Below are 26851 nucleotides of genomic sequence, written 5' to 3'. Positions count from 1 at the left end.
ATCCAGTAGTTCTAACAGTCAAAAAATATTTCCTTTACAAATTGAACAGCTGATTCTCAAAAGCGCTCCAATACTATCTGATGTATATCCCCTTTAGGGCATTGTTTTTATTTGTAACCATGTAAACATTTATAAGCACAGGCATGGCCTCGTGTTCACACAGACACACACATTTAGATACTAGTGCACAGCGGGTAAATGTGAATGCACGTTTCCGTAGCGTGAATCACAGCATCACCAAAGCAATAAATAATGAACCTGGGAAATGAGTTTAAAGGTTCGTTTTGCAGCAATGTTTCGTTTCCGTCCATGCCATGTTCACGAGATGTCCAGTAGCACAAACTCAAGAGGATAGAGGATGTGGCATTACGGCCACATCTATCTACTTTGTGCTTGGGAACAAGGTTTGAGTCTTGATGTTAACTTAAAGCCCTATAGTTCTGGGCAAAGCACTACATTTTCCTGTCTGTACAAAAAATATATATTCTTCCGTTATGACACTAGTGGTCCTGTATAGCACTCCAATACCTTCGCTAAATTTTGCCTACATGTAAAAAATGCGCTATAACAGATACAGCTGCGAACTCTGAAGCGGAGGGTTATTATGGTGTAAATATGGTCTATTTGCCCACTTTTCAAGTGCCTAACAGTAAAACAAAAACATTTATTTCAGAAGATAACTACTGCTTTGAGAAAGCGCTTCAATACAATCTGCCTTATTTACTTTAAATGCACGGATTCTATTTTTCACCATTTAAACAATTACAGGCACAGCCCCATGTAATCACAGATTTATATAATAGTGCACAACGTCTAAATTTGCATGTATGTTTCTATAGCGTGCCTGAGAACATCATGAGAGCTCTACAGCACAGCTGCCCAGGGGCCGTCTCACCCAGTCTTTTAAATAGAAACAAGGACACACCCGTCTCACACACCTACGGTCCCAGCACTCAGCCTCGTAGCACTAACGGTTGCAGCTACAACAGCACTTGTTTATACGCTTTTTTGATTCATTTTAGGTCACATTAAAAAAAAGTCTGCTATGTCTCCCTATCGTGAGGGGTAGTCTCAAGGCCGGTAACTGCAAATAAACACACACACACTCGATATTATTGGACGGAAGAATGCACTGTGCTGTGCTCACTGCGCAGCGCTTTTCCCCATCATCATTTATTTATTCCCGCAACTGCAGGGCCGGCGGCGGGCCCCCCTGAGCGCGAGGCCCTGGGCAGCTGCCCATACCGCCCATGGCTAGGACCGGCCCTGGCTACCCGGGTAAAGAATAGATTATCACATACCGCAAAGAAAAGACATATAATGGTGCGGAAAACGATGCGGCTTGAAAATGCTTAATAATCGTTATAACTGCCTAAATAAGTGACGGAATTGATTGAGATAGAAAATAGGATAAGTTAAAATGGGACATCGATGTAAGGAGTACAAATTCTAATGAACCTGTGTAAAGAATTGTTACGATGACAAGTATGGAATGAAAAATTATACCTCGTTAATGAGGGAATTGGAAGAATTAATAATTGATTAATATATAATACACGGTATTAGGCGGCAATATATTCCCCAGTATATTTAAAAGAAAACTTTTGCCTTGTAATTTATATAGGTATTGTGACCGGATTAATTGACAAAGACAGGTCTGCTAGCCCTGGGTTCAACAAAGGCATAAGAAAGGTTTACAGAATATTAACCTAATCAAACTCCAAAATTGAAAAAAGAGCTATAAAAGTGGAAAGAAATAGCTGTGAGTAAGTTCATCAAATGTACCTCTGTAATATTGAATTGGGAAAAGAAAAATCTCGACTGATACAAATTAAATACTCCATTAATAGATAAATGGCCATTGGAGAGGCCTTATAAAGTTGTCTGACCTAGCCTGGATCTTTCATCCTTCCCAAGTAAGTAATGAGAAGAGTAGGGTTATAATGTATAATAACCGGTAAATAAAGGGTTCGCTAATTACAGGTTTGTTATTTTCAGGGTGCCTTTAAGATTATCATTGAAGCAAGGACATCCTTTGACAGTTGCAACATGATTTAAATACGGATGCATAACTGGAACTACCCCGTTAAAGTACATTGGGGTGAGATTCTTTATAGTTCTCTATTTTTCGTTAGACCCCGTATAATTGGTAACAAAAATAGATTTATTAACTATGGTTGTGAAACAATTTTTAACCTAGCTATACGTGTATCATCAGGAGTTGTATTGATTATATGATATATAATAGGATGCACTGAACCAAAATAGTAGCTCATGTTTACACAAAAAGGAATCTATTTTAATTGTATTCTATTCTCTTTTTTAGATGTATCGTCTGTTTTTATGAAATTTATGAAAAAAGTTACGATTTTTATTTGAGTCCTGAAGAAAGTGTCAAAAAAAATAAAAGATACACCGAAACGCTACGTCAACACACTGTCTTTTGACAACATCACTATCTGAGTCAAATGTATTGATATAGACACATTGTCTTCTGACAACAATTTTTACTTGAGTCAAATGTATTCATAGATTGTTTTGTCTGTTGCAATTGTTTCACTTCATATTTACGAAAGGGATTTGTATCATACACTTGTAATGTTTTTATGGAAACTTTTATTTACAGTCATTGTTATTTAATTGTATCATTTTGATGATTTTTAATCAATTTTAAATGTAAGTGCAATCGAAAGCAGGCTTTTGTCCACATTGACTGTAATAAAATAGATGTACTTAAATAGATCAGTTACGATATCTTATTTTTCTGTGTAGTTTCTGTTTCAGTACAAACTATTTACTTAGTGAATGAGACACAGAAGGGAATTTTGTTATTTTGATAAGTACTAACTAACCGGTCCCTTTTGGTCTAACTGGGGTATACTCTCTCTTTTGTTGGAATGGGTTTAAAAGCACCCGCTGCAGAGTTCCTTATCAATCAAGCAGGTTTTCAGACTACAATAAGTGTGAAGATATCTGTGGTGATTCATTTTCCTTTCGGAGAGAGATCAGAGTTTTGTCTAGTGATCACAGGGCAGTTACACCTCAGCCACCCCTCATATATAATGTAGGGACAGGCTCTAGGCCTAATTCAGAATCCCAGGGCACGCACCAACTTACCAACACACTTAGACATGAAATAGGGACTGTAAGATCTATGATTGAAGGCCTTTCTTCCCTGGTTAAACTACTTTTGCTAAAAGATCCCCCCTGTCCGGAGAGCACCATCCTTAAGATAGGACTCCCCCCACAACCACAACCTCGTCAGGATCATTATATTGTGCATGAGGCAGCTACTCACGGTAGGGGCACCATGTCTAGTGGTCCCACTTTGCGCCCCCCTGCTGCCTTGATCAATTAACACGTCCCACTTCTTCCAACAGTTAAGCGCCTGATTAATCCCAATAACTACATAATTAACAACCGCAACCACTGCCATTGCATAGTAGCCACGCAGGACTCTACAAACCTCCCAAACTGTATCAAACCAACTTTTTTTTTATCACAGGCGAAACATCCCTTATGCAGTGCACAACGACGGCCGATCCATCTAGACACTTCCAAATTGTCCCACGCCCCCAATATCTACATGGTTAATGTACCCAAGCGGGACATTAGACACGGTGTTGAAAGCGCAGATTGTTTGGCCTCTCAGTAATCCGGGAAGACACTATCAGGGCTCGGAGGCACACTTCTCCAGCTCAACTGCTAGATCATATTGAGCTTACCTTGAATGGGCCTGATCTGGCAGAAAACCCCTTGCCCTGGAGTTCCGCACTTGCTCTCCAGATACTTCTTCCATTCAGTTTAGGCGATTTCCATCGGTCAGTCAGTCCAGACAACCTGCTATGCAATCATCTACCTCTTTAGCAGGATGTACTTCACTGGAGGCTAATGGATGACTACAGAGTGAGTCCCAAATGCTTCCCAGATCATACACTGTTTCTCCAAACTGCATGGTCCTTCTCCCCAGTACTTTGATTTCATCTACTGGCCTGATCTAGTGGGAGATAGATTCCGGGGGGATATCATATGTGATCATGTTGTTTTTCCATTAACGAGTGGGAGGTGGTGGGAGCAGATTATCCTACTTCCTTAAACCCCTCAGCACATTCCCAAGCTCTAGCTTCACCTAGCCAAGGCATTCCAACTAAAAACACTGCATCTGGTTTTCCAGGTCAACAGCAGCTGAAGATAATATAGTGGAATGTGTCAGGGCTTAGCAAACTGTCAGTCCTCCATTGGAGCGAACTAATCGAGGGTTTTGACATATGCATTTTCCAGGAGACCTGGAGTCTGGCACCTCTATATAAACCAAGTTATGCTTGTTTTTACTTTCTAGCAACTACGGTAGGGATAAGGCGCCCGTCAGGGGGACTGATTATATGAGGGGACTGATTATATGGGAAAACATTGCTCTAGGCTGTCGAATCACTTGCCAATCAAATTCCAACACAGACATCTTAAGACTTAGTATCAGGGAGTCTGGGGGGGAATGATTGATCTCTTTAATGTCTACACAAGGGGCTGAAGAGGCCAGACCTTCACCTATCATCTCAGCACTAGAAGAAAATCTAGCTAGCTGTTCTCCTCACTCCAGAACTGTGGTGGCAGGAGATATTAACTGCTCCTTTGAGCCCTTGGACACAGAGGATATGTTAGGAGTCGAGGGCATTGATAACAAATGGGCTGTCCCTCCACTAAATCTACCTCCAGTTAAAAGATGGTCACAGCTGGTGCTCCTACTTTAAGCCCTTACCATGGAGTTCGGTTTAAGGGCAGCCAACGGCAGAACACCATCGGATAGACAGGGTGCAAACACATGTAACAGAGCCAGCTGCCAGTCACGTGTCAATTACATTAATAAGATGTAAGGCTCTGAGGAGATTTAGTAGACTTGAACGTGGGCACCACCACAGACAGTGACCATAACCCCTTCTGTGCAACCCTGAATCCCCTATGGGAAGCCTTTCACCAACCAGAGAGCATCTTACCCTTAACCATCACCAGAGAGATAGTTCCCTCAAATTGTTATAGCTTCTTAAAATGGCATAAGATAGCCCTGCAAGAATTTAAGATCACTGGCATACGTTAAGTCTTGGTTTCAAGCACAATAGAACTTCAGGCTGCAGCCTCAGGCTTATGGAGTTTGGCAGCTGTGCCCTTGCTCCATTCTCGCACTGTGGAACAACTTAGTGCATACTTTCTAGGTCCCAACCAGAACACCAAGTCCAGCTTGCCCTCAAGAGGGCCCTAATTGTGGTGCACAAAAGATTGCAGGCGCAAGAGATTGCTTCTAGCTGTAACAATCAAAGACAACAACTGCCCCCTGATTAAAACTGCAAGAAAAAGTTAAAGAGCACCTTTACATCAAGCGAAGATAACATGGGAGGAATCCCGCTGGCAACAACTGAAGGAAGCATGCTCAGCCAGGGATACCAACTTATTTTGGAACCTGACCTGGAGAGACAAGAGGGGCTCATGCTTATCTCCCAATCATATCACAGGCCAAGAATGGTACGATAATTTCTGGAAGCTCTACTCTGTACCTGAGCGATAACCCGCCCACAGAGCAATGCGATTCCTATGGACCCGCTGAGGTTGACAGTGAGGCTTTTGATCTGGCCAAGATTGAGGCTGTGCTAGGGAAAATAATGCCCAGCAAAGCAGTGGGACCAGATGGTCTGCCTGGTGATTTATTCCTTGCAGACACTCCTCCTTGTCATCGCCATTGCCAGTGGAGCTCCAGTACCGGGGTCTTGAAAAGGTGCTTAGGTGTTTCTGATCTATAAAAAGTGCACCAGGGATGATCCCTTAAACTATAGACCAATTAGTCTAATAGACGCACTTCCGAAGGTTTTCGGCAGAGTTTTGTTGCAGTGAATATAGTCATGGGCAGAAGATGAAACCATCCTTTCCCAGTATCAGGCAGTGTTTTGGTCTTTCACCAGAAAGATGGATCAGGTATTCAGGCTGCTTCTTATTTACTAGAAAGTAGTGATAATCGGCAAAGGCGGTCTCTAGTTCACATTTATTGATTTAAAGATTGCCTTTGACCTGGTTCCCAGGAGCAAGCTGTGGCACACACTTATAAATCGGGGAATCATCCCCCATCATCCTCAACCTGCTGCTTCCGTTGCATGAGGGTAATTACTCAAAGAAGATGGGGGCACAAGGTCAGCTGACAGAGAGGATCCCTGTCAATAGGGGAGTCCGACAGGGTTGCGTTATGGCTCCCACTCAGGTCTCTTTATATATTTTATATATGAACAGGGTGGATATATTTTTGCAAGATTATCCCGCAGACGCACCCACCTTGGCGGGCAACAAAGTACCAACCCTACTGTTTGCAGGCAATACCTTGCTGGTGTCTAAGACCCCAGCAGGGCGATAAATATTACTCAACAGATTCCAACTCTTTTGCGACTCAATGGGGCTGGTCATCAATACCTCCAAAACTAAGTTTAAATCCCCATAAATCGTTTAGAAGCAATCTCTTGCTGGGAGGCACACTCCTAGAAAGACTCGGCACCTTTGACTACCTTGGTGTCCAATCAAAAAGTATATTCCCCCTTGACCTCTATAACTTTAACGGCATATATCCAACACTTTAATTTTGGTATTTTAATACATGAGGGCAAACAACAAGAAAAGTTTTTTTTTGGAACTTTATAATTTTATTATTTTTTTCCTTTAGTTGTATTTCTTAGTACAAAAGTTTTTTTCATTTATCGATTTATCACATCAGTTAATATATTTTATCAAAAAACACATAGTATAAAACACATCATTTTGTAATATCATCAGTAAAACCATAATCTTAAAATCTGTGCAAAGTAAAACGCTAGTAAGATTAGGTCTATGTGTTTTTGTCTCAAACGGTTTCGAAAATAATAACACAACGGTTACTCGTGTTTACAATCACTGAGAGAGTTTCTTCATGCTCCAAGTTTCAGACATTGTGGCAACAAGGTCAGTAACATGGAGACAACTAATACATTTCCCTTCTACAATAAGCATCAGATTGTCAGGGTTTGTTCTCTGTTTATTTTTGTGGTTTCTGCAGTCTAACATCGGATCCATAAATAACAAGCCTTTACACCAACAACCAGCAGAAAAAAGATAATAGCTGATAAAATAGGTAAGCAATTGGTGCATAGTTACTTGATAAACCCCTCTTTTATAAAGATAATATCTCATAATAGTGACAGATTTTGTTCCTAATCTCATACAGGAAGTAATACAAAAATAAACCTTGAAGTCAATGCTTGAAGCTTGATAGGAATCCTTTCCCAGAACTGAAGGTACTTTGTTTTTGATCTTAGTGACAATACTTTCAACCTGTCATGTTGAAAAATTATTTCGCATGTGAGAAAGTCTCAAAATAGATAAAACATGCAGATAAATATATAATTGTACCTATCTATTGATATTACCTTATGTCTTAAGTGATAATATCTTCTACCTGTCATTTAACATAAATTGTGGATATATAAGATAACTCTTATCCAACAAGTCTTCTCTAACAACAGTACTTGAGTTTTTATGAAATTTTAACACGTTCATTGGTACATAACTCGAGGATAACTCATATGGATTGAGTTTTGTGTCGACTATGAGAGTCACGGGGATGTCATCCTGCTGCTCATTTTGGGTTCAACCACAAGAGAGTCATAGTAACTAAAGTATAATATGTGTAAATGAATAGTGTTTTCCTGGTTATACATAGGGCAACGTAACTGATAACAATGGAAAAAAAAGTACTATGAAGAACAAATGAAACAAATGCATGTCATTTATCGTTACAGATACCCAACCATGCAGGGGCCACAAAAATATTATTTGTGTATGAGCATTCTGCAAGACAGGTCCTGAGGAAGGCGGTCTACACTGCCGAAACGCGTCGACCTTGCGTATTAATTTGCATTTCCACCTGCGATCCCTCAGACGCAGAATCAAGAATGAATGTAGTATGTATGACAAGTAAGAGGTGTATGTACCTGTGAGAGTGTTTATTGTTTTGTATATTGTTTTCCCTGCATGAAATAGTTTTTTACTGATGATATTACAAAATGATGTGTTTTATACTATGTGTTTTTTGATAAAATATATTAACTGATGTGATAAATCGATAAATGAAAAAAACTTTTGTACTAAGAAATACAACTAAAGGAAAAAAAATAATAAAATTATAAAGTTCCAAAAAAAAACTTTTCTTGTTGTTTGCCCTCATGTATTAAAATACCAAAATTAAAGTGTTGGATATATACCGTTAAAGTTATAGAGGTCAAGGGGGAATATACTTTTTGATAGTGCTTTGCTTTTCCTCTCTTTCCCTGACCATTGAAACAATAATAGAGGGGGTCCCATTCTTATGCTAATACCTTGGTGTCCAACTCTCCGACAAAATGTCATGGAGGCCCCACCTATCAAAGATGCTCATGGGACACAAACGAGTGGCAGGAATATTAGGAAAAGAACACCGCTTTCACACAGTAGACCAGTTGCTCCGTCCCTTGTGGTTTATGACTGCAAAGAAATTAGCACAGCTCTTTATGGAGCTGAGCTATGGGGATTCGAGAATGTTGATGATCTTCGTAGATCAGAACATAAGTTCCTCAGGGACCTGGTGATGTTGACCCATAAAATTCCACTTACACCTCTAATGCTCGATATGAGCAGGCGGCCAATTGGGGATACTGCAAGGCGGTGCCCATTGCTCTTCTGAGCTCGCATAAGGCGGACACCTGAGCTTTCGCTAAAGTATGCTGAAGCCCTCACTGAGGTTACTAGATATTATTCAGGTCCCGAGGGATAGAATGTTGTACATTCATTTTAGGTTTGGCACACTCCCTGCCTGCTTGACAACTGCACAATGGCACCCCCCCAAACAAACATCTATTTTGCAGGGTCCCACTGGAAAGCGTTGCACACGTTATGTTTGCATGTCGGCATATCATGTTCTGAGGTCTAAGTGGCTAAAACCAATATTCCTGCAGTTGGGCACACAGGATCACCGTGCTGCCCTAAACATTCTTAGGTCCGACCCCCGACCCCTATTTGCGTGTGGTGCGGCTAAATTTCTTAGCCACGCATGGCTAATTAGACAAAAGATCTTATCGAGAGAGGCCTGACACCGAACTAACTACAGTCAAGATGAAATAGTTCAAGTGTTTGAAGGCCACTTTGCCGCTCACTGAGTTCTCCACTTATGCACATATACTTTACATTTGGCTTTCCCTGATGTTATTCTAATGAGGGCCTAATCAACTTCCATGAGGTGTTTCTGGGGGTTTCATATTGGCCCTATAACCCCCTAGGGGGGATTGTTATGCTGCACTTATTTATGTTTTTACTGATGAACTGTATAATAGTTTTTATCATGCAGCTTTTGGCAACCGCATCTCCTACGGGGGTGCATTAGTGTACTGATGTTGACTGCTTGTGTATATCTCTTTTGTCATATTGCTGCATCATATGTTTAATCTGTATTCTTTTTTATCATAATAATGTCTTTCTACAGCTTTTATGACACTTGTTGTCGAAATAAAGCATATATACACGCATAGTTATTCCCATAAGTGATGATCCCTTTTATGTCCCCTTCCAGTTCTTTTCCCCGTCCCTGCCGTGTCGAATCCTTATCCTCCTGACCTTCACCGCTAATTTCACTGTCACCTATCTTACTTCCGTATATAAAGAGTATGCTCCCAGTGCCAATCAACTTGCAAGGCCTTTTGTGACACTTTGCTCTGCACATTATAGTTCTATCACCTTTCTGCTGTAACGTACCCACAGCCTCCCTTCTGACTGTCCTTGTCTCCCTCACAAGGCTCAAGCACCTGCCCCAGCCTGCTTTCTGGAAGCAAACACACCAATACTGCAACCCCACTATCTGCTTCCCTTCTCAGCTAGAGAGGTCTCCAACATTTTCTGAAATGAAAGTTACTTCTGATCAGTGAAAATCCTTGTGAGCTATTGAAGGCCAAGATATTGATGCATTGCTACAAGACACCCCCTCGCCCAGCTTCATTGACTTTAAACCTAATGTCCATGGAGCCCAATTCGATGGTTTCAACAAAATACTGTGCCCAGGTGCACTACAATAGGGCTGTCATGTGAGTCAATGAGTGCATGGTCTGTGGAGATGTAAGAATGTGTGTGTAAATGAATGGGATATCTGTGTATGGGTGACTGAGATCCTTTGTCATATGTACAAGTGGCGCAGGACAAACCTTTCAACATATGTGGCACAGTTACTTGTACAACACAAACACACAACCACTTTTTTTCAAATAGGAGAAATTTAAAGTGTACAAAAATTTTCTGTGAAAATGTTCATAATAAGGACTCGATGGAACATTTTTCTGCACTTTAAAATTTTCCCCGATTTAAAAAATAGATGTACATTTCTGTTATGAATATGGCAGCATGTCTACCAGCCACAGGGAGCAAGCTGATTGCTATGTGTAAATGCGACAATATGAAATGGGAGAAAATTCAACTGAAGAGTTAACTTTATGTTCATATGCATTACATAAAACTCATTTACATTTTTTTGCCATGTCAATGTGTCTTTACAGACAGCAGGCAGTTTACTCCCAGTGGCGTGTAGATATGGTGCCATAGTTATAACAGGAACATGCAGTCTTTTGTTTAAGAGTGAGGAACTTAAAGTGAAGAAATAAGCCTCATAAAACAATAGGACTTAATTGACTTAATTTAAAGTAGAAAAAACATTGACAATATTTCAGAGATAAATTTCTCTTCATTTAAAATTTCTCCCATTTAAAAGAAAATTACTGCATTTTCAGTTATAAATATGGCACTGTGTCTATTGGCCACTGGGAGCAGGAAGCATGCCGTTTGTAAATGTGAAGGGAGAAAATGAAAAGTTAACTTAATCATTAAATTAACTCATTGGTTTAATTATCTCTCATTTAAAAGCATTCAGAACAATCATTTTGTTTTCATGCTCCAATACTGAGTTGAGAATTACATTTATGTAAGAGTTAAATACCTCTGTGCTTCAGTTTTGAACCTCAGTGACTCACATGGGTCATACATCTGAGTGGGGCACTGCTCATTATCAGGCTCTACTACCTGCAGCCTGAAAATAATATAAAATAAATACATGGGGCCCGATTCACAGAACTAATCTGAGACTTTATCCTAAACTTACTACTTTTGGTATTCACAGTAGGCATTTAGAAGTAGTAAAGTTAGGATCTTGTCTTAAGTCTGTTTTAAGTTTGTCTTAAATCAAACTTAAGACACAATCCCAACTTTACTACTAGTAAATGCCTTCTGTGAATACCAAAAGTAGTAAGGTTAGGATTTTGTCTCAGATTAGTTCTGTGAATTGGGCCCAGCTTTTCCTTATCTTCAAAAGAAAAATGGAACACTCATTTATTGAAGTTATTAGTTAAGAATTGACTCAAGGCTGGGAGCTACTCCAAAGGTTTCTGTGAGCGCCTGATAGCTCGAGATTGACTGGTTGGAGACACCTATGAAAAGATGTTGGTGCTACATGAACAACCCCCACTAAAATAAATACAATTCATTATTTCCACATCATTCTTTGCTAAAGAATCAAACACAGTACATGGAGTTCTTTATTAAACCCACAAGAAGTTGAACTAGCACCCAAAAGAGCACCCGCAGCCATTCACATGTGGGGTCTCTTTCCAGAACCCACACTCGAGAGTTCTTCACCGGAAATCTCATTCGTGTCTCTCACCAGAACTCTCATTCAAGAGCCTCTCACCAGAACCCTCACTGGAGTACCTAACCAGAACCCTCACTCAAGAGCCCCTCACCAGAACCCTCACTAGAGTACATTACCAGAACCCTCACTCAAGAGTCCCTCACCAGAACCCTCACTCAAGAGTCTCTCACCAGAACCCTCACTAGAGTACATTACCAGAACCCTCACTCAAGAGTCCCTCACCAGAACCCTCACTAGAGTACATTACCAGAACCCTCACTCAAGAGTCCCTCACCAGAACCCTCACTCAAGAGTCTCTCACCAGAACCCTCACTAGAGTACATTACCAGAACCCTCACTCAAGAGTCCCTCACCAGAACCCTCACTCAAGAGTCTCTCACCAGAACCCTCACTTGAGAGTCCCTCACCAGAACCCTCACACGAGAGTCCCTCACCAGAACTTTCACTCGAGAGTCCCTCACCAGACCCCTCACTCGGGAGTCGTTGGGAGTTGGAAGAAGTAAAACGGTGAAACAAGGTAGACACATCGCACAGGTAGGGGTCCTTGCTTTATTAATCTTCTGTGTCATGGGTGTTTAAATCCTTCTGTGTCTTCTTTTGATTTCAAACGTATCTGCTTTGCCTCTGGTATTGCCATTTTCAATCTGGACCAACACAAAGACTCCAAAATCTACATTTAAAGTTCAGTTCATGAGCTTGAAATACTCAGAGTTCTGATTTTGATTACGATAATGAATTGATGGACATCTAGGTGCCCAGTGGGGCAGGACTGCAGTGGCATCCTGTGCACGGTGCTTTTAAGAATACTCCTGCAGGAACATCTTGTGAAAGTCCTTGATGGAAGTCAGAACCGTCTTCAGCTTCTCCAGGGGCTCAAAGAGTGTTATCCTAGGAAGAGGGACAGAGGATGTTATGACTCAGTACCATTCTTGGTGCAGAGAGAAGACAGGACTCTGGCTCTAAATAACAGGATCATTTTAATAATGTAAGTTTCAGGCACATAGCAGGAAAGGAACCCACAATGGTGCGAGGGTGTGCAGATCACAAGGCAGACTAAAGAGCAGCAGTGTAGAGGATGACAGAAGCACCTCAGTAACTTAGCAGGTGCAGTGCTACCCTACTGCAACCTTTTACACAACACAGCACAGCAAATTTGATTCTTGCCTTGCACTGGGTGACAAAATAGTACATTAGGCCCCTAGGCCAAAAATCCCACTGATTGAAAGAAAGTATTTGCTATTTGAATGAACAAAAGCATGGGGTGGGGACAACCAGGAAACGCTTCTTTTGGATTAATTAAAAGCTTGATCCCCTTCTATCACCTCACTGAAAAAGTTTTTTCGCTCCACAAATCAATACCATAGTCAGACATGTTAGCCTACAATTGTCTATGATTCAAAAAAAATCTCTGGCTGCTGCAAACAATCCGGGTGAATCTGACAAAGGCCCTAGCGAAAGACTACTGCGAAGTATTCCATTGAGGCCCGGACTGGCCATTGCGGGCACCGGGCAATCCCCCGGTGCGCCGCAAGGTGGGGGCCGGATTTGAGTCCCTGGGGGCCGATTTTGTTACAGGGCCGTTTTTGCAGCATAGCTGCAAAATCGGCCCTGCAACAAAATCGGCCAAAAACCGGCGCTCGGCGGCACCTCCAACCCCTCCAGTGGGGAGGGGGGGGGGGGGGGGGGGGGGGCGGACGAGCCCTTTGCCAGGGCTGGTTTTGGTTCCCAGTCCGGCCCTGATTCCATTCTGGGTTCCTAAAAACAATACTAATAAATGAAAAAAACTGCAAAACCATGCAGCCAGTCTAGCTCTGAACTTTCAGAAAAGCATTGGAAACTCTACTGATTTCCAATAGTCATGGATCAAATTCAAAGTCTATCATTCCCCATGCCTGCTGGAACTAGGGTTTAGATACTTACACAATCTGTCTCCTCATTACAGCCCAGTTCACCTCCTTTGATTGGCCAACATGCACCTTATCACTGGCTCTTTAAACCCCATCAGCAAAGCAGATCTCCCATCCTCCTGGTCAATGACTCCATTACCTTAAACCACAGCCTGAGAGCAGAATCTAGACTTCCTCGGGTTCAGAAAACCCCCAAACCCAGAACTGTTAAATTGGCTTTCTGTTGAGCATTTGCGACGACAGGGGCAGCTATTTGGAATATGGGGAGTGGGGGTCCATACTTTGCAATTGGTTGAGCTTTACATGTCCTTGCCTTTTTATGTTTGTATGTTCCACTTTTCTTCGATTAATTTGATCTATAATAGCCACAAGATGACATGCTGATACTCTAGACGTCTTTACTTAAAAGGCTGGGCATTACAGTGTTTAATAAATTACTAAATTCTCAAATATTTGCTACATTTTCTAATGAATTGGCATTAAAGTTGCCTATTACCTATCTCTGTTAAATTGTTACAATATCTACATTATAACGCCACAGAATATCCCACAACATCTATCTCAATTTAATTAATTAACATGTCACAGAATTTGCGTTTTATTGCTCATAATTCAGTGGAGTCTGCCACAAGATTTGGTTTTGCATTACCAAATAATTTCAGTCACCCAGCATGTGTTGCTGGGAGTGGGTGTTTTGTTGCTCCAATCAGGGTTGTTTCTGAGTGTGTATTTATTCCATTACAAACAGGGATTCTCGTTAGTATGAGCAGGATTGCAGCAAGGATTACAGGGCATTGAGGCAATTCTTTCTTACCTGATGTGGTGCGTCCCCTCAGCCTGTCCAAAGTCACTTCCAGGTGCTAAAATGATTCCAGTCTTGTCCAGTAGCTGCCTGCAGAAGAACACATCAGGCTCCAGGCCCTGAGTCTAGGGGAGAGGAGGAAGGTGAACAAAGAGTACCCTCGTGAATGGTGGTAAAGACACAGGAGAACCAATTCTAAAATAGAAGAGGTCCAATACCATTGCTGCACAATGTGGCCAACTTCCACCATCAATCACATGACACCAGAATGACCTCCATGACATGGTACCGTTCAAACATATACATGCTTGGCAAGGCATCACTATCAGATCAAAACAAAACATAGCACATTGCCTGTGAAGTATTGACTTTGTTTCTTGTGTCCCCCCCAGAACATCACGCCTGCACTGGTAGATTTAAAAGTCCAAGTTCCTGTTGTGACTTGAAGCATTATCAGAAATGTGTGCTCATGGTCACCATAATCCGTGTGCACGACTGGTTTATGTGTCTCATCAATTTCTTGAACTGGGCCTCAACCTGGTTCTTTGGTCCAGGGACCTAAGATTGGTATCTGTACTGCTCCCCAAATGAAAACTCTCACCTATAGCAGGATGTGAGCCACACTGCTATCTTTAGTCACAAATTACAGAAAAGATAACTGTCACAGGAGGAGATCATTAGCTATCTCATTGGCTGAGGACAAATTGCCTAGTTTTGATATACCAATCATATCCCATTTAGCAAATCCAACTTGTCTGAACCTCTCAGGTTTTCCTTCAGACCACCAGTTTGGATGCTTCCTGTGATTTACTGGTCTAGTGTTTTCCGGCACTCTCCCATCTGCCTTTCCCCCGGGAGTGAAAGGGAAGGTATCTTCTCTCAGTCATTGCCTGTCATTCATCCTGAACTAAGTGACCACCACACGAGCAGTGTCCAATCGTTCACCACAACCAATTGGTTTCCCCAGTAGTAGCTCCATCAGTCGAGAAATGAGATGCTGTCTTTGTAAACGATTCTTCATTGGGTCAATAGCAAAGTTTATGCGGCAACCTCATCCCAAAGCTTATCTCCAAGAGTCAAATCAGTATTTGTGAAGTAAGCAATAGAGGCCCAATATGTAATGCATACTCTTGACCTTATTCAATTGGGTGTTCCTGCCCAGGATCAATAAAGGTAGTTTACTCCAATGTTGTAGGTCATTTTTAAATCTGTCAAGAAGAATCATCAGCAAATATAGTGTGATGTCCTTTAACAATGGGTTACAGAATAATGCCCACAGGAAACAGGGATTTTTTGTGTTATCCATACTTCTGAGCCCATCTATTGCTCCTTGTACAATGTATGTCTTGCAATTCTACCTACAAATATCTTTACAGTGGTGTCTGCAAATTATTTATCAAAAAGCACTGGACCTTAAACTGCACCCTGTGGAATTCGCATTAAAATACATGTAAAATTCATGTTACCCTTAATAGCTACCCTTTGTGTAGATCTGTTGACTCACAGCTCATTAATTTTCACAATTATTAACAATTGCATTCGAAGTAACTTGAACATTAATCGTGTGTATCACTGTATCAAATGTCTTTTCCCCATTCAGATGGAAAAATACAGATCCTATTTCCTGGATTCACTCTTCTGGGATGCCTTTCAAGGTGCTCCGGAGGTTAGCTTGGCAAGACACGTTAGCAATGCATGTATGTAGAAAATTCCTATAATGGCCTTTACATCTTAATACACAGCATATCATATGTGACAAATGCCTAAATGAACATGATCAGTCTTTGCAGCATGCATTAAATTACCTGTGCCATCTTCACAGCTTTATCTGGGATCTCGATCCTGGGGAACGCATGCATGGCACCTTGGATGGCTTTACAGTGGATGCCTGAACCTTGGTTTAAAATCTCCTCTGCCAGCCTCGCTTGCATGGCCAGCTTGTGCAGCACCGCCTTCTTCTCCTGAAATCACAAATGGTCAAACAGTAAACTCATCAATATATCCGCCCATCATCAAAAGATCTTGCAGAGATCAACTTGCATTTCCCCCACTACCCATTGCATGGAGAGTGGTACAGCGGAATGCCCCCTTACTCATGTGGGCAATCTCAGCTTCCCATGTCCACCTCTTCCTGGGGTATGACTTTGAAGCTTGTAGTGACAATTCAGCTAGCAATGCTTTCAGGGCGGGAGTCACTTCGGGCAAGAAACACTGAATGTTTGCAAACTTTGGTTGTGCTGTGTGGCTGCGAGTGTGTTGCCAGAGGCATTGCATCTTCCACCACAGCCATATAGGGGCAGCTCATCTAATCTCCGAAGTGAGGAATGCCTGAATTGATCCTACTCAATGGCAATCGCTAGGACCAGATTCCTGTTGATTGTTTTTAGCCTACTGTGTCAAGGTAGACAGAGACTGATGACATAAAAAGCAGTCTTGGTCCTCTTTCAATAGGAACACTCTAGCCCAAACTGCCAGGGAAGAACAACTACGGAGGGGAGCGACCCCTTCACCGGTAACCCATGAGTTTTGGTTCTCTACGCTGCAGAAGCATTTAGTTCTCTTGGGAGAAGATTCCTTGGCACAGTGAGGAATTTAATATGATATATTTGATTTCAATCTTTTATGTTGTACAGCCTTATGAGTCTGGCTTTAGCCTGACTAAATTGAAATTAGGGCTCAGTCAGTCCCAAGTGACTCTTCATACTATGCAGGTATCATTTACCTCTCCAAAGTAAAGCCATGAGTAGCAGCTGTCTGTGAGAGGCTGACCAAATGATAAGTTTGATCAGTATGATCAATGATTTTCACTCTACTGCAGTCACTAAAAGTTGAGATTATCTGCCAGCCTCGCTATTTATTGGGACAATCATGTCTAAAGTCTTCAATCTGGATCATTTGATAAACAAACATTTACAAGCACCACGAATGCGGCAATAAATCAAAAAGCTAAAAGTCGTAAAATCACCTATTTGGTAATAAAGTGATAAACACATGTATTACATAGAAACCTGAGTAGGAAATATTGGAGCAGCTCACATTGCAGATTTTTTCATAAATGTCTTCTTCTCTATCAGAACAAAGGGGCTGTTTGCTGCACTGAATAATTATTGAGGTAGATTAAAATAACTGTGTTAAATATCTTTCCAAAATTTTTGGGGGGATTGAGAAGGGCTCACACTGGTCCAAAACATATGTAAGCATTATAGCTATAGCAAGGGATCCTCCTTATTTTATATTCCAACTACCTGGATACTTATCAAGCCATTTGTGCATGCATGAAGCAACTCATCAATGCATATGTTAACCTCAAAGCAATCTTTCGGATTGTACAGCACCCACTCTTTGCATGAAATATGCTGTTTATCAGAATAAAAAAACTGCATAAAATGTATGTTATATTAAGTCGGTTAGAGTCAATGTCACTCTGAATAATTCATAGACATAGTGAAACGTCTTTAGATATATAGACACTTATTGTCACTTCTCTTGAAAATATCTCAGTATACTTCCCCTAGACTTACCTGTACCATGAGAACCTACAGGATGTCACCTCCATGCTCTTCACTGAGCACTAAAACTCACTCCCTGCATCCAGCCTCCTCCCGCCATACTGGAGAAAGTCACTACTTACTGTCACAAATGTGTCGTGAGATGAGTCTCCTGGCATCGGTGGGTGCAGCATCAAATCCAACACAATCATGCCCAAGGCTGGCGGATGCCCAAAAAAAGACATTTACGTAGATGAATTCCATCACTTCTTCATCTATGTTTATAAATTCGAAATATGCACCGCGCAGGCCACCCCTTAAAGAAATAAAGCAATCAGAGTTCTGTTAGAAATCTAGTGCATAAACAAGCAGGCCATTATTTACCATAAACACTCTATCCCATAGTTGGTATGTTCTAAACATTACTTACTGTAAATCAGCACATGCCTGTTTCGTGTGGCATCTCAGTTAGGACTGCTTCTTATGTAGACAGTGTGATGACCTTATGTCGACTGTGAGATTTTGGAGAAGATCCTCCTGGAAAAGGATCATGTCCCAGCGCTTACTGAAAGCTTGAATGTTGGGCACCTGGATCAGGCCTGGGTTCAATTCCTTCCAAAGATTGGCTCCGAACGACAATGTGGTTTTCAACCTTGCTTGTTTCTCTTAAATCCAGTGGCGGCTGGCAATACCAAACTATAGTGATGCGCCATGTGCCCAACTCACCTTAATGATGCCCCAGCCAGGTGCAGCACTCCCGGCGATGGTGGTTTGACGTCCATGAGAAGAAAAGGGAAGAACTTCCCTTCCTGCCTAGTTGAACGCAACTTCTGACCAATCCTGGAGCTGCTCTCAGCATGAGAAAAGCACCAGGATTGGTGGGGGGCATGCTAACCCAGCATTCATATTGAGGCTGGGGGCCTGTGCTAGCAATCGCCCAGCTGTTTCACAGCCTGGGGATTGCTAGGTGGGAAGTGCGCATGTCAGGCTGGCCGTATGCAGCCAGACAGCCAACCCAACATCCCTCTGAAATGGTCAGCAGTAATCCTGCAATTGGAGGATTCAGCCCCGCCTCGCTGACTCAAGCTTGCACTATACACAGTGTGAGGTGGTGAAAAATAAATAAAATGCCATTATTATGCCATGTTATTTATTAGTGTTTGCCTGCTGCGTTCACAGCAGGTGAGGGGTCGCTCCTCCACCATTTAGGAGAAGCCGCCCGCTTAAATCTTTGCTGTCAGATGGCTCTTGGGTCTATCTGGTGTTGGAGACTTAACTGGCAAGTAACGGGGCTGTATTGTATAAGAAGCCTGAGACAGGTCTCTGATAAGCTCTGAATACTGTGCATCTCTGGTGGTTAAATCTCACTTTTAATGTAAAGCCCTATGGTGACACAGGGCAAATGTAATGTTATTGAAAACCCAACTTGAATAAACACGTTTTAACAAATCACATTTGGCTAACCTGTTATGAGAAATGTTTCACCAGGCTGTTGAAATCACCAGGTTGTTGTTTCTTTGTTTAATGAAAACCCAACCTGAATAAAGAAGTTTTAATAAATCAAATTTGGCTAACGTGTTATGACAAATGTTTCACCAAGGCTGTTGAAACCACCAGGTTGTTGTTTCTTTGTTTAACCCTTTCCATGCAGCCGCGATTCCCCTGGTGTGCTGTAAACAACACGAACATGGGCGGGCCGTGACGAACCCCAGCCGTCATCAGCACACGAGCACCGTAGTGCATGACAGCTGGGGTTCGTCATCAGCATGGAAAGGGTTAAAAAAAATGCCCTCCCTTAATTTCCCCATTCTTTCCTTGTTGTTCTTTTCCTTTCTCTGTTTACAGGTGGTTTTCCTTCTCTTATTTCTTTTTCCTCATATTTTCTTACAGGGTGTTTCCTCCCTCTCCTCTTTAAACTCTCTGGGCCTCATTTACAATATTTTGATGCAAGGCAACGCAGCAAGCCTTCCTGCAGAATTGCTGTGCGTCAAAAGATAAGGGCAGGATTGAACCGTACCTACAAGATATGGCTGATTCCTCTTTTCCCCAGTGGTGGCGCTTAATGAACTGCCTTGCGCCAACACAGACACCCTTACACCATTGGGGGTGTCTGCATTGTAGGGTTGATTGTTTTTGTGCAGGAAGGCACACCTTTTTTTAAAAAAATGCTGTTTTGCAACTTCATTAGGCAGCACACATAGAAGCTACAAAACGTCATTTAAATATTGTTTATGTGTAGGAAGGGGGACCTTCCTTCACATAAACAATCTTCCCCTCAACACAGGCACCTTTGCACTATGGTGTTAGGGTGCCTCTGTTGGCGCTAGGCAGCTAAAGTTAGCACCATCACCAGGGGAAAGGCAGCGCTGCACCATATGGTTGTAAATATGGTGCAGCCCTGCGTTTCTAAAGTGACAAAGCATGTTGTTAGCTTCCTTGGCTTAACAACACAGTTCACCACTTTTTCATAAATATGACCTCTGGCTCTTCGGCTGTACCACTGGACCCTGCCAGAACCTGAATACTCTCACAGGTCTGCAAATCGGCTGATTGATTGATGTATATATACATCCATAAAGCAGTTCAGCACCTCATCAGGGGTAGGAAGCGCTATGTAAACAATCATAGTATGCCATCTATGACGGGCTCCACAGCACCATATTTAAAGGCTGGTAGCTGTATCCAGGCAACGAGTACGCCCTTCAGAATTTTTGAAATCTCTACTTGCTCCCTTAAATTTTGACTTCTTTCTAAGTTCTTAATATAACATGTATTTTTGCACTCCACAAAAGGCAATTGTGGATCAGAAACACTGGCTAATGGTCATCTCCCCGATACCTTTTGGGTGACGCCCACCATTACACCAATTGCACAGGGTTGTTTCTTTTCTTTTTAATTAGGTGAACTGTGGAATAAAGGTGGATCATGAAAATTCAATCCACTTCCTGATCTACTCACTCTCCGAAAATTGCATTGGAGATGGAATGGAATGATATTAGCTGCACCTCCTCTGAGTACGGTGGGCCCATCTCAAACAGGACTTTCTTAAAAGAATGGAACTGGTACCCTGGGGCGAACACCGCATCCTGGTTCATCTGAGGAAACAGAACAGAAGCTTAGAAGTGCTGAAGCCAGAGGGAAATCTTAATTAAACTCCTGAAATTTCCAAATTCATATTAAGTGAAATTAACAAAAGATCTTGAAATTTAGCATTGTTGGATTTAGCATAATTGTACACCAGTGAAAACTGTGTGGACTATAATATCAGGACATGTTCTTGAAGGGGTGTGCTTCAAGGGTTCTAGAAGGTCAGAGTCCATCATATTTTTAGAATACCCACTAAAGGTATGTGAAAGATAAACAAAAAATCTGACAGTGCCCATGATGAGTAAACATCCATATGATCAGATCTAAGATTGTGTATTGTGATCCACTGAGCAGTGCTCCTGTCAGCAACACTAAACATATCTGTGGAGGTCAACTGTCCTCCTGTGTTGATCCTGAAAAAGCAAGCTAACTCTGTCTTCATTTAGACATCTGCTGCACCTCACATTGGTTGCTATATATATCCATGTACAATGAAATGTTACTAATTGCAGGAAGCCTTGATTGAAGGGTGTTGCTCACCTGTTAAGCCATAAAATGCTATAAGCGGTACAAAAGGGGGTGGTGATGGACGGAGCATCCGAATCAATCAAACACTCACACCCAGTCAAAAGATCTGGGTTTAATCCATCACCGTTCTTTAGCCCACTCTGCCACTCCAGTTCAGACATGGCTATATGCAAATCAGTCTGACCCTGTGCCTCATGGGAACAGTCCAGCCCGAACTGCCAAGCCATGTCTTCCCTGGACCAGAAACAAGCTTCCGAGGACCGGTTTCTGGCATTCCAGCCGTCTTCAGCCCAGCTTGCTTGAATCCAGTGGCAAAGTGAGCAAGGGACTCACGTCTGAGCATACCCTGCCACACTTATGGCGGCCAAAAACGGTACAAAAGGGGGTGGTGATGGACGGAGCATCCGAATCAATCAAACACTCACACCCAGTCAAAAGATATGGGTTTAATCCATCACCGTTCTTTAGCCCACTCTGCCACCCCAGATCAGACATGGCTATATGCAAATCAGTCTGACCCTGTGAATGAATAAAATTTATAACGCGCAAACAATAACCCGAAGGCATCAAGGCGCCTAACAGAACTGATCAAAAATAAAATTTGCTACATCGCTACAGGTACGCTTGCACAAAAAGATGAGTTTTCAGAGCCCTTTTGAATGCCTGAAGGGTGGGCAGTGATCTTGTTTCCAGGGGAAGAGCATTCCCCGAACTGCCAAGCCATGTCTTCCCTGGAATGCCAGAAACCGGTCCTCGGAAGCTTGTTTCCGGTCCAGGGAAGACATGGCTTGGCAGTTCGGGCTGGACTGTTCCCATGAGGCACAGGGTCAGACTGATTTGCATATAGCCATGTCTGAACTGGGGTGGCAGAGTGGGCTAAAGAACGGTGATGGATTAAACCCAGATCTTTTGACTGGGTGTGAGTGTTTGATTGATTCAGATGCTCCGTCCATCACCACCCCCTTTTGTACCGCTTTTGGCCGCCATAAGTGTGGCAGGGTATGCTCAGATGTGAGTCCTTTGCTCACTTTGCCACTGGATTCAAGCAAGCCGGGCTGAAGACGGCTGGAATGCCAGAAACTGGTCCTCGGAAGCTTCATTCCGGTCCAGGGAAGACATGGCTTGGCAGTTCCGGCTGGACTGTTCCCATGAGGCACAAGGTCAGACTGATTTGCATATAGCCATGTCTGAACTGGGGTGGCAGAGTGGGCTAAAGAACAGTGATGGATTAAACCCAGATCTTTTTTTTTTCACAACAAATTTTATTGAGTGATCAAGCAAAATAAGACGCGTGGCTCCCCACAGTCAGGAGATCACCACCAAGCATCATGGCACATTTTACATCACTAGTGCAAAGTCCAATCAATAAAAGGAGAAAAGGCAAAAAGAACCCCCCCCTCCTCCACCACCCGCCATCCCCCCACCACCCAACATCCCTGCTACCCACCCCTTATCCCGCCCTAACCCCATGCACGTGAGAATAGAAAACATTCAGCACTTGGTCATAGTGTGCTAGGCATGACACAGTTCTCAGGCCTGTACGGCATCCTCCACCTATATTTCTTCCTCCTGTTCCACCGGGGGATCCAGTATCAACCCCCTATAGTCTGCCCACCGCTTCCAGATCTTAAAATGCTTACGGGGGCATCCTCTCGCTTCAAACACCGGGCGTTCTAGCCCCATAAGGTAGTCTAGCCCAGCCTTCCTTGCACACAAGGGGGGGGGCTCGTTCTCCCTTCCATGCTCGGGCCAGGTCTCTTTTGGCAACAACAAGTCCCAGCAACAATAGATGGCATTTATATACCACCGACACCCTCCAATACATGGAGCAACCTTAATCGATGGGTGCGGGGAAGATCCCATCCCAACACCTCTGACAGGCAACTCCATACGCCCCTCCAGAAACCAATCAACCCAGTACACGACCACACCGTATGCAGCAGTGTACCCGTTTCAGCCCCACTGCGCAGACACTCTGGAGACCCAATCAGTCCCGCCTTCCACAGCCCCTCGCAGGTGTAATAGGCCCTGTGTAGATACTTGAATTGGATCAGCCTAAGTCGCATTGCAATGGCCGTCCCTCGCGGGGATTCCAGGGCTTCCCTCCAATCATCTTCGTCTAGGGGGCCAACATCCGCCTCCCAGGCCTCTTTGAGGGGCAATAGGGTGGAGGAGCAATGAGGGACCAGTGTTTGATAGATTCGGGAGACCTTCTTATCTCCAAGAACTCCCATGAAGACCTTTGCTTCAATTTGGCTAAATTCTGGGAGCGACTCCATGTTAGCGATGCTGGGCGCTAGCGCATGGCGAAATTGTAGGTAACGAAAGAATTGGGTCTGGGGCATGTGGAACTCAGTACTGAGCTCCTGGAATGATTTGAGGGTGACCCCGGTCAGTACATGGCCCAACGACGAGATCCCAATTGCGTCCCAGCTATCGAACCCCGCCAGTGAGGTCAGCTCGGGAAGCTGCCCGTTGTTCTTCAACGGGGTCTCCGCTGTTAATCTACCCCACCAGCCCATGCGACGCAGCGCCTGTCGCCACACAACAAAGACAATTCTCGTGACACTCGGCAGTGTCCGCCGCAGCCTAGCTGAGTACAGGATCGTGTGTAGTGTATTGTCCCCCGTCAGCGAGCGCTCCAGGGCATATGCTGGGTCACCCCTGTCTCCCTACCACCATTCATTAAGTACCAGTAGTTGGGAGGCCTGATAATAGGACAAGAGGTCCGAAGTGGCCAGACCACCACAATACGTGGACAGGAAGCTTGTCCGCAGCGCCACCCTGGCAGCCCCCCCAGCCCATAGGAAACGGCCTAAACAGAGTTGACCTGTCGAAACCACCGGGGGTTAATCAGGTGGGGGTAGCTTTGCAGCTGGTATAAAAGGCGTGGGAGCACGACCATTTTGAAGATCGCGGACCTACCAAAAATAGTTAGGGGCATCCGAGACCACGTTTTCACGTCCGTCTGAACCCTCTCCCACACTGGCACAATGTTACGCTCCCAGGCAATATCTACCAATTCCGAGAGGAACACCCCCAGATACTTCAAGCCTCCGGCCGCTACCTGCAATCCTGATGCCCAGGGGTCCTCCACAACTCCGCCCCCCAACACCCACAGAGTGGACTTACGTGGATTTAGACAAAGGCCCGATACCTCCCCGAAAATACGCATGATTTCCAAGACTCGGGGCCCCGAGCGACGCAAATCAGTAAGAAAGAAGAGGACGTCGTCTGCATACAATGCGATTCTATCAGTGAGGTTCCCACTCCACACAAAACCCCGCATCTGGGCATCTATGCGCACCCAAGAGGCCAGAGGCTCCATCGCTAGGGCAAATAAGTACGGGGACAGTGGGCACCCCTGTCGGGTCCCCCGACCAATCGGAAACTTTTCCGATACCACCCCGGAGACGCGCACCGAAGCTGTAATATCGGTATACAGTAGTTTGATGTGTGAAAGAAACACCGGGCCCAGGTTGAGACGAGGCAGGAGCGCAAAGAGGTACGTCCAACTAACCGAGTCAAAAGCTTTATCAATATCTGCTAGTAGCAAAGCTGCCCGTTCCCCCGTGGCCCCCATGGCATCTACCGCCGCCTGTGCCCGCCGGATGTTGTGCCGCGTTGCCCTATGAGGCATAAAGCCGGCCTGGTCTGGGTGGACCAGGTCCGTCACATATGGGAGTAGTCGGTTCGCCAGAGTCTTAGCCAGTATTTTAGCTTCTATATTGAGCAGAGATATTGGGCGATAAGAGTCATGTCTATCTGGGGGTCTGCCTGGCTTCTGAAAGACCACAACCTCGGCATGACGCCAGTCAGGTGGCAACCTACCCTGTGTTCGCGCCGCCTCCAGTGCACTCCGGTAATGGGACCCCAGTTGGAGTTGAAATTTCCTATAGAATTCACTCGGGAAGTCACTTGGCCCAGGTGCCTTCCCCGTGTTGAGCTGTCCCAGTGCATTACCTAGTTCTTCCGCTGTAAGGGGAACGTCGAGTGCCTTCCTGGTCTCATCCGAGACCGCCCTCGGAGGTAAGTCATCAATGAATTTAGCTACCTCATCCGCCGACAGACAATCCCTCAGACCGTATTGTGCCGTAAAGTAACAAGCAAAACTCGCTGCCAGCTCAGCTGGGTCTGTGATCGCCACCCCATCCCCAGCAGTGAGGTCCGGCAGAGTAATCGGTTGGAGCTGACGCTGACACAGCCTATGGAGCATTGTACAGGACTTATCCCCCCACTGATATATTCTACTCCGCGTGGCCAGCCACGCTTGTCTAGCCTCATCAAGCAATAGAGATGCATAGGACTGTTGTGCCTGCAGGAGCAACCGCACCGAAATCTCATCGCCCCCTCCCCGCTGTTCCAGGGTTTCCACCAGTGTGGCCGCCTCAGCGAGTGTTTCCCGGTGTCGTCGACGGGCCGCCGCACACCACGCGATGTCCACACCCCGTATTGTGGGCTTCATCGCCTCCCAAACTACGACTGCGTCTACGTCGTCCACTAGGTTTTCCTGCCAGTAATGGGCAATCGCCCCCCGCAGATGTTGGATATAGCCGGGCCGCTGAAGGTGCCACGAGGACATCCGCCACCGGAACGGTTGTCGTTTCCTAAGCAGCTCGACCTTGACCACTACTGGGGAGTGGTCAGACAGCCCTCTCGGTAAGATCCCGGCCTCCCACACTCTGTTCAGGCAGACACTGGGCACAAACACATAATCCAGTCTCGAGAAGGAGCCATGCACAGCAGAAACATACGTGTACTCGCGCGCCTTGGGGTGCATATGTCGCCACACATCCATCCAGCCCATCCCCTCCACCATAGCATGCAACCGGGTAGGTGGGGCAGCCGTTAGTGTCCCCTGCAGTCTCTGGCGGTCCATACATACATCCATCACCTCATTCCAATCGCCCCCCACTACTGCCAAGGACTGTGGGATATCCTCCCATACTGTAAACAGCTTCTCAGACAAGACCCACTGCAGAGGCGGAGGGGCGTAGACACTTCCAAAAACCACAGGTTCAGTACCCACCATCCCTTTGACAAAAATGTAACGACCCTGTGGGTCTGCCCACTGCTTCTCGTGGACGTAGGCCAACCTGCGATGCACCAAGATAGCTACACCTCTGGACCCCCTAGTAAACCCGGCATGATAGACTTGTTGGTAGCCAAACCTCTGTAGACTAAGCACCTTTGAACCCATCATGTGCGCTTCCTGTAGCAAGAGCACATCTGCAGCTTCCCTCTTCCCCCATGGCAGAATCGCCCCCCGTTTGATCTTGTCCAGCATCCCCCTGACATTCCAGGTTACCACACT

General features: G+C 44.2%; 1 pseudogene across 1 annotated transcript in view; it reads right to left on the bottom strand.

The window, feature by feature from the left end:
• Positions 1-11384: 11384 nt before the first annotated feature.
• Positions 11385-26851, bottom strand: part of LOC147663879 (alanine aminotransferase 2-like) — a 131189-nt pseudogene continuing 115722 nt past the window's right edge. The window contains exons 7-11 of the transcript XR_015305207.1: positions 20881-21017; positions 18066-18238; positions 16240-16395; positions 14447-14559; positions 11385-12613 (exon numbers count right to left, since the gene is read on the bottom strand). The product of XR_015305207.1 is annotated as an alanine aminotransferase 2-like (transcript). The remainder of the gene's footprint in view (positions 12614-14446; positions 14560-16239; positions 16396-18065; positions 18239-20880; positions 21018-26851) is intronic.

Source organism: Lissotriton vulgaris, unplaced genomic scaffold (genome assembly GCF_964263255.1).
Source record: "Lissotriton vulgaris unplaced genomic scaffold, aLisVul1.2 SCAFFOLD_3089, whole genome shotgun sequence".
In the NCBI taxonomy this organism is placed as follows: Eukaryota; Metazoa; Chordata; class Amphibia; order Caudata; family Salamandridae; genus Lissotriton; species Lissotriton vulgaris.
This window is presented reverse-complemented; position numbering and strand designations above follow the sequence as displayed.